The sequence below is a fragment of the Solanum lycopersicum genome, chromosome 10, assembly GCF_036512215.1.
Source record: "Solanum lycopersicum chromosome 10, SLM_r2.1".
In the NCBI taxonomy this organism is placed as follows: Eukaryota; Viridiplantae; Streptophyta; class Magnoliopsida; order Solanales; family Solanaceae; genus Solanum; species Solanum lycopersicum.
In genome coordinates, this window is record NC_090809.1 from 54,774,264 (window position 1) to 54,782,846 (window position 8,583).

The 8,583-nt window shown below is 29.0% G+C and overlaps 2 pseudogenes; both read right to left on the reverse strand.

Moving 5' to 3' along the window:
- Window positions 1-961: 961 nt before the first annotated feature.
- LOC101246485 (mediator of RNA polymerase II transcription subunit 20a-like) lies at window positions 962-2,238 on the reverse strand (annotated as a pseudogene).
- Window positions 2,239-3,019: 781 nt separating this feature from the next.
- Window positions 3,020-4,350, reverse strand: LOC101246192 (mediator of RNA polymerase II transcription subunit 20a-like; annotated as a pseudogene).
- Between the last annotated feature and the right edge of the window lie 4,233 nt (window positions 4,351-8,583).

The window sequence follows — 8,583 nt, forward strand, 5'->3', positions numbered from 1 at the left end:
ATAGGTCATCAAGTGCATATGTTATCATTAAGATTTAAGCATTTAATTAATCATTAAGTGTTGAACAAAGTATTAATATCTTGTCTAGATAATTTACCACTCTATCCACAATCACTAACTATCACCATTATCGTTATCATTCACCAAACACCTTTGTTATCACGACCACCATTGATAACCACACTTTATACAAGCTCATTCGAAGGCAAATATCGTTACACATTCTGTCATATACAATACTAACTAAACTCGATGTTTTGTGCAAACTTATATTATACTTATTGGTTTCAACTTCTACTATATTTTTTAATAAATATATACTTTGAGTTCAAAAATGATCGTGAGCTAGGTTTGCATCGTCTAGCTTCATATTACCTATCCTCTAGGAAGAGGCCTTGTAACATTATACATGTGGTGATTAGGAATATGGGGGGGGGGGGGTTACAATGGTGTTTTATAACTTGTAACATTATACTTGGGGTGATCAGGAATACGGGGTTACGATGGTGCTTTATAACTTGAAACATTATACTTGTGGTGATTTTCTTTTCACAAAAAAAAAGAAATAAATGGAAAATGAGATTATGTGGAGTCATGATAAATGCTTATGTAGCCAAACAATTGAACTAACAAAATTCCTCTCTAAATAAATTACCTACATGCTTTATTTTCCTTTATAAATAATATTAACATATATACCATATTTCCTTTTGAGAAAAAAAGTTTAATTTCAAAAGCTTAAAAGTCCATATAATCTTAAACAACAGTTCTTCAAACAAAAGAAATCATTTAATTTCCATAACACCCACTAAAAAAGAAAAGAAATCATATAGTAGCTTCAAGATTGCTTACTATTGATGTGCATATTCCTAATTTATTTATGAAAATAACCAACTCATTTATAAAGCTAAGGAAAAATCTTATAATGTCAACAAATATTCTAATTTCTTGTTGGTTGGGCTTATTGAGCCGTTGTTGACATTTGAGCCAAGATGCTAGAATATTGTACAACAGTATGCCGTGAAGTGTATTGATCAAAGAGGCCAAACTCTGAAAAATTTTGTTCAGCGTGCACAAAATGACCTGGTAATGATTTTTTCCCAAGAGTTTCCTTCAATATCTTGAAGAATTCACTCATAATCAGATGTGATGTTTTCCATGAGGAAATCGGAAGATACTCCATCTACAAAAAAAAAACAAACGTCTTATGAGCCAAGCATTTTCATAAAAATAATTTTTTTTTAATTAGGTAAAGTACAATAATTAAATTCCTCTCCATGAAGTGTAAAAAACATAATATTTTACAACATAAATATTTCTTTAAAATTTTAAAAAAACGTTTAACTACATCATAAAAAGCTTCAACTGAGAATAGAATCTCTAAAAGTATTTGCATACCTCCATAACTATTCCCCTCAAGTTCTCAAAATTCATTGGAACAACTTTGCCTACTCACACTCGGAAGTCACCAAGTCGATACTGAAACCCCTATATAATACAAATATTTTAATGAGTATTTATGAAGAAAAGATTTTGATGGTGTTATATAAGTATATCATCCTCAATACGAACAATAATTTGCAGCTCTCAATATAATACAAACCTCACAATTAAGTGCAAACTTTATTCTGTAAGATTGTAAGTTCGCCATTATCGTTTGCATTGAGGATTCTGCTTCCACAATCCGTCTTTTCCTACTAAGTGCCATGTAAAACTTGTCGGGTTGTTCTTGAAGTGAAGCCCCCAAAAAATGTTGGGGGAAATTCTTATGCATTTGCTTGTTCTAGTAAAAGGAAAAAAAAATCATCAACAATCAAATATCGTATATCGCTATAAAAGTACTCTTAAAAATGGCAGGATGTTTAAGTTAAAAATGCTAGATATATAGATTATCTTACATTTATATCTATTCTTGATCCAAAAAAATTCAATACTTCTTCATTTTTTAATACATTATCTTACAAAGGAGAAAAACTTCCCAAGTCCAATCTTTATAATTCATTAAAAGGAGAGAAAAAAGGAAGCTCATATCTTTATATTGCGTTTACTGACATGATTTATTAAGTAATGATGAAATACCTTTGAGCATGGGCTTATAGAAGCAAAAGGTATTTTTCCATCCTCCTTCTTTAACACCATTAATATCTTGTTTAGATAATTTACCACTCTATCCACAATCACTAACCATCACCATTATCGTTATCATTCACCAAACACCTTTGTTATCACGACCACCATTGATAACCACACTATATACAAGCTCATTCGAAGGCAAATATCGTTACACATTCTATCATATACAATACTTACTGAACTCGATGTTTGGTGCAAACATATATTATACTTATTAGTTTCAACTTCTGCTATATGTTTTGATAAATATACACTTTGAGTTCAAAAATGATCGTGAGCTATATTTGCATCGTCTAGCTTCATATTACCTATCCTCTAGGAAGAGGCCTTGTAACATTATGCATGTGGTGATTAGGAATATGGGTGGGGTTACAATGGTGTTTTGTAACTTGTAACATTATACTTGGGGTGATCATGAATACAAGGTTACAATGGTGCTTTATAACTTGAAACATTATACTTGTGGTGATTTGCTTTTCACAAAAAAATGAAATAAATGGAAAATGAGATTATGTGGAGTCATGATAAAAGTTTGTGTAGCCAAACAATTGAACTAACAAAATTCCTCTCTAAATAAATTATCTACATGCTTTATTTTCCTTTATAAATAATATTAACATATATACCATATTTCCTTTTGAGCAAAAAAGTTTAATCTCAAAAGCTTAAAGAACAATTCTTCAAACCAAAGAAATCATTTAATTTCCATATCACCCACTAAAAAGGAAAAGGAATTACATTGATGTAAAATCATATAGTATCTTCAAGATTGCTTACTATTGATACGCATATTCCCAATTTATTTATGAAAATAACCAACTCATTTATAAAACTAAGGAAAAATCTTATAAAGTCAACAAATATTCTAATTTCTTGTTGGTTGGGCTTATTGAGCCGTTGTTGACATTTGAGCCAAGATGCTAGCATATTGCACAACAGTATGCCATGAAGTGTATTGATCAGAGAGGCCAAACTCAGAAAAATTTTGTTCAGCATGCACAAAATGACCTGGTAATGATTTTTTCCCAAGAGTTTCCTTCAATATCTCGAAGAATTCACTCATAATCAGATGTGATGTTTTGCATGAGTAAATCGGAAGATACTCCATCTACAAGAAAAACAAACATCTTATGAGCTAAGCATTCTCATAAAAATAATTATTTTTTTTAATTAGGTAAAGTACAATAATTGAATTCCTCCGTGAAGTGTAAAAAAACATAATATTTTACAACATAACTATTTCTTTTAAATTTTTAAAAATGTTTAGCTACATCATAAAAAGCTTCAACTGAGAATAAAATCTCTAAAAGTATTTGCCTACCTCCATAACTATTCCCCTCAAGTTCTCAGAATTCATTGGAACAACTTTGCCTACTCGCACTCGGAAGTCACCAAGTCGATACTGAAACCCCTATATCATACAAATATTTTAATGAGTATTTTTGAAGAAAAAATTTTGATTGTGTTATATAAGTATATCATCCTCAATACGAACAATAATTTGCAGATCTCAATATAATACAAACCTCACAATTAAGTGCAAACTTTATTCTGTAAGATTGTAAGTTCTCCATTATCGTTTGCATTGATGATTCTGCTTCCACAATCAGTCTTTTCTTACTAAGTGCCATGTAAAACTTGTCGGGTTGTTCTTGAAGTGAAGCCCCCAAAAAATGTTGGGGAAATTCTGATGCATTTGCTTGTTCTAGTAAAAGGGGAAAAAAATCATCAACAATCAAATATCGTATATCACTACAAAAGTACTCTTAAAATGAAAGGATGTTTAAGTTAAATTTTCTAGATATATAGATTATCTTACATTTAGATCTATTCTTGATCCAAAAAATTTCAATACTTCTTCATTTTTTAATACATTATCTTACAAAGGAGAAAAACTTCCCAAGTCCAATTTTATATGTCTTTATATTGCGTTTACAGACATGATTTATTAAGTAATGATGAAATACCTTTGAGCATGGGCTTATAGAATCAAAAAGTATTTTTCCATCCTCCTTCTTTAACATTATTAATGCTCTCAACACATTTAGATACTTCTATCAGTATTTGATTATTGATTGTTGTACCTGCATCTGGCTGCCAACACAAAACCCTAACAACAAACAAAGTAACAAATTGTACACTTAAACATACATATCAAAATCATTCAAAAATGTTATGTTTCTAGTGAATTCCAAATCATTACCATTTGATTGACATGTTGTCGATTGCAAGTACAATTTTCTTTTTCCTCTTAACGAAAAATTTGTTCAAAAAGAAGAAAAAGTTCTTGCTAATACAAGGAAAGCTAAGAAAATGAATCTTAAAATCTTTATTTTATAGTTTGAAATTGTCTGAAAGCATAAAGTTGTCATTATAGTGGACAAGTATCTTGAACAAAAAATCAAAGTCATATTTGACTTTTGTTACTAAAATTTAAACAAAGTTACCTTGTATGGTCAAACTTTATAGATAATCAAAATAGTATTTTTTTTCCTTTAATATATTGTGGAATTAACAGTTTTTCCTAATTAGCATCGAAGATAGAAAGAAAAATTAATAAATATTCATTCTAAAATGTAGGTCAAGATTATATTTGTCTGAATATATGTAGTCAATATTAATATATTTATTTCTCTTAATTAATATGCCTTTTCTATAAGAAAAAAAATTATGCTTTGAAGGATGAAAAAATCGTCAAAGATTTCATGAATGAATATGAATTATTTTTATTAAAATAAAGTTTGTACAATATTTGTTTCATTTTATATGATTTAATATCTTTTTTTCTGTTTTTAAGTAATTTAAATAGTGTTCTCATTCCTTGAAGAGTCAATAGTTTTTCTTAATCTATATTTGTCCTTAAATGTATTTCTTAATAAAAATTCCCTAGAATGGTACTACCTAGTTTACATATTTATTTTTATTAATTAATAAGCCAATTTAAAAAAGATGTTTTGAAGGATTAAACAAATCAAAACACTCATACACCGAATATGAATTGTTTATGGTAAAATATATTATATACTATCTTTATTTCAACTTATATAATACAATCCAATATTGGGAGCCAAATAATTTCTTTCAAAAGTTCATATCTACCTTGCATGCTTTTAATTACAAACTTCTGACTTAAGTTAAAAAAGAGTTTAAACTATTTTCTACATCACCTATCGCATTCGGAATATTACATAATATTATGGTAATTAAAAGAATTTATTTGTGTAATTATCCTTTTATAAGTTTTCTTTTAATTCTGATCAGTGAAAGATCGATCGGGTAGGATGAAGTGCAAATCAACTAATGTACGATCATTCAACTTCAAAATCATACAAAGTAACCTTTTGGATTAGCTTAATTAAAATTAATAATATGTAAATTTAAGTGTAAAAAATAATTTTATACATAAACTGTTCCAATTATGAATAGAGGTAATGAAATCGATAATAAATAACTGATGTGTTTGGCAAAAAATATTGTTAAGTCGTCCTACTCTTAAAATGATTAAAAGTCCCTAATAATGCCAAAAAGTTATACATTAAAACTAATTCTCTATACAAAAAACCAAATGGCATATACCAATTAAAGAAATTTGGTGAAGAGATTTGATATACGTATTCTAATACCAAAGACAATAAATTGTTTAACCTTTTTTGTATGTGGAAAAATGTAGTAGACCTCAATTTCATCTTTGATAGAATTTTAGATGTTTTGCGTTCATCATTTAGAATTACATATTGATGAATGTTATTTTATTATCAAGAAGTTATTGGAAAGTGATGAACTACAAAGAGAATTCATCTTTTGTTATAAAGGGTTTGATATACCCCTCAACTTTGTCATTTGGAGCTGATATACCCCTCGTTATGAAAGTGACTCATATATGCCCTTACCGTTATACAAACGGCTCACATATACCCTTACCGTTACAAAATGGCTCACATATACCCTTCATTTAAAGGAAATTAAAATAATTAGTTTTAAATTTATATTTATTACTTTTAATTTTTTAAAGAAATTATTTAGGGGTATATATGATTCTTCTATCAAAGTTCAAGGTATATTTTAATTTTCTTAATACATAATTATTTTTTGACTTCTTTTATTATAATTATTTGAGTTTGTTGTTCTTATTTTGTTTTTATCTTTCATTCCTTTTTTTTAAAAAAAAAATTTAAACTATTTTTTTTGTCTGTATTGTAATTTGATTTTTGTATTCGAAGAAAAAATTTGGTCATCTATAATAAGTTTTTACAAGAATATTAGTGAAACATAAATAAATTTGATTATCAAAACAATAATTCTAAATTAGTCATTGAAACAAAAAAAAGTCAAAAAATATGTTTGACGAGGATTAAATTTACTCATATGAGATATATTTTGTAGGAAAAAATAATAAAAAGTTAGATTAAAATTATCTTTTTTTTTTCATTTCCATTAGAGGAAAAGGATATATGTGAGCCATTTGTTTATAAGTAGGGGTATATATGTGCCAATTTTATAACAAGGGGTATATCAGCTCCAAATAACAAAGTTGAGGGGTATATCAGACCCTTTTCCCTTTGTTATATTGAAAATGTTGTCATTGTTGCATTTGTTGTTAAAGGTAGACCGGAGGAAAGGGCGTGCATATGACTAGAACTCATTTCAATCAAAAGATCTTCAATCAAAATTTTAAAGTAGTGGTGTCAAAATAAAGCTCAAGCCATTCAATCCACCAAATTCATTCCAAGTTTGGATGGATCAAAATTTATCCATTTATTAGCTCAACTTTATTTCACCAACTCCTTTCAGTTCTAAAAAATTGAATTGATATGTGGCTCAAATTAATTCACGAGTAATCTTATTTAAATATTTTTTAAAATGACATTTATTTATTTAATATGTTATATATAGTCATAATAAAGAAAAATAATCTCTCCATCAGTGACTAGAGGTGCTCGGAAACTACGAATACTATTGATAGAAAATTGCGTGTCAATGGAAAAAGTGATCACACAATAGGAACAACAAGGAGAAGAAATCATGAGTAATGAGCCCTTATTTCTCCTGTTGGAAGAGCTGCAGCTTGAAAGACTGCCTAAGTTGGGCATTTCTTTCTAACGAAGTGTGCTCTCGAATTTCCTTTTCTCAGAGATGTGAAGATTGATGAGTGCCCTGTAATAAAGACAGTTATCCAACAGGGAGTATCTGTGAGTACATCGGGTCTTGCATGAGTGAACTACGATGACAGGGTGGAAGTAGATGATTTGAATGAATGGATACAACAAAGATTCAATTCTAAGGTTTGTCTTGCTCCACTAATTGAATAACTAATTTAATCTAGTGCTCTCTTTCTATCTTAACTTTATAGTAATAGTAATATTCAGATACTTATTTATGTTTGTCAATTGAACCAACTTCCTTGTACAATATTTTCAATTGGAAACCTTATTATTCTCTGCTCCCAGGAACAAAATGCTAGTGAAGGCACTACTGAAAGTGACGAATCTGAAGCTAATGATGGCGACAAATCTGAAGCTGCTGATGACTCGGAAGGGTGAACCGTGATTTTGGGGTGATGACAGAAGCTAGTTATGTCTATGAAGTCAAAGATAGCTAGGAATTAATAGTCCATGTTAATTCGAACATGACCTAATAAGAGTAATATGCTTATGAAGAAGCAGCATAAGCCTAAAGTAGTAGCCTATTATATTTTGTCGGGCCCCTTTGATATCTTATTAATCAAGCCCTAGCACCCGTATAGAGTAATATGCTTATCATGAAGGTATCAAGCAAAGTCATATCGATATTATAATCCATGGATTCACATGAACCCAACTGTTTTTGCCAAGAGACATTGTATTTTTATCAGTAATTTCCTTATAATTACAAATTCGGATTGATTATTATCTGGCTTTGGTTCCTCATAAAAATACTCATAATGCATTTGAATGATTCCTCTTCATCTTAAAGTTGTTATGGCACTTAGACTTACGAGAGAAAAATGCATAAAACTTTTCCTTACTTTATAAATAGCCAAAAATTTAGAACAAAATATTTTCCCCTAGTCCCTACTAATTTTAGCACAAAGAAGATACTGTATTTTTTTTCAATTCTCAAACTATCCTAACTAAGAGCTCACGCAGAATAATAGCACATTAAAATGGTTAGCCATGCTTAAACAAGAAAGTGTGCATTATAGCTTGATATTAAGAAGCCCAACATTTACCGGGATACTTATCTTGTGATTTCGTCACACAAAACAATTATTTTAGCAAATTAAGTACAATACTATTTACTCTGTACCATAATGTTATTTGTAATATGGGAATGGAAGAACTTGTTAGGGTTTTGCCCTGATTTTCTTATCTTATTTGAAATTTATTTATTCCTAAAAGAAAATATAAAATGTTACCATAAATATTTTTAACTTTACATGAAGGAAAATATATTTTTCTTCCACATTTGGAA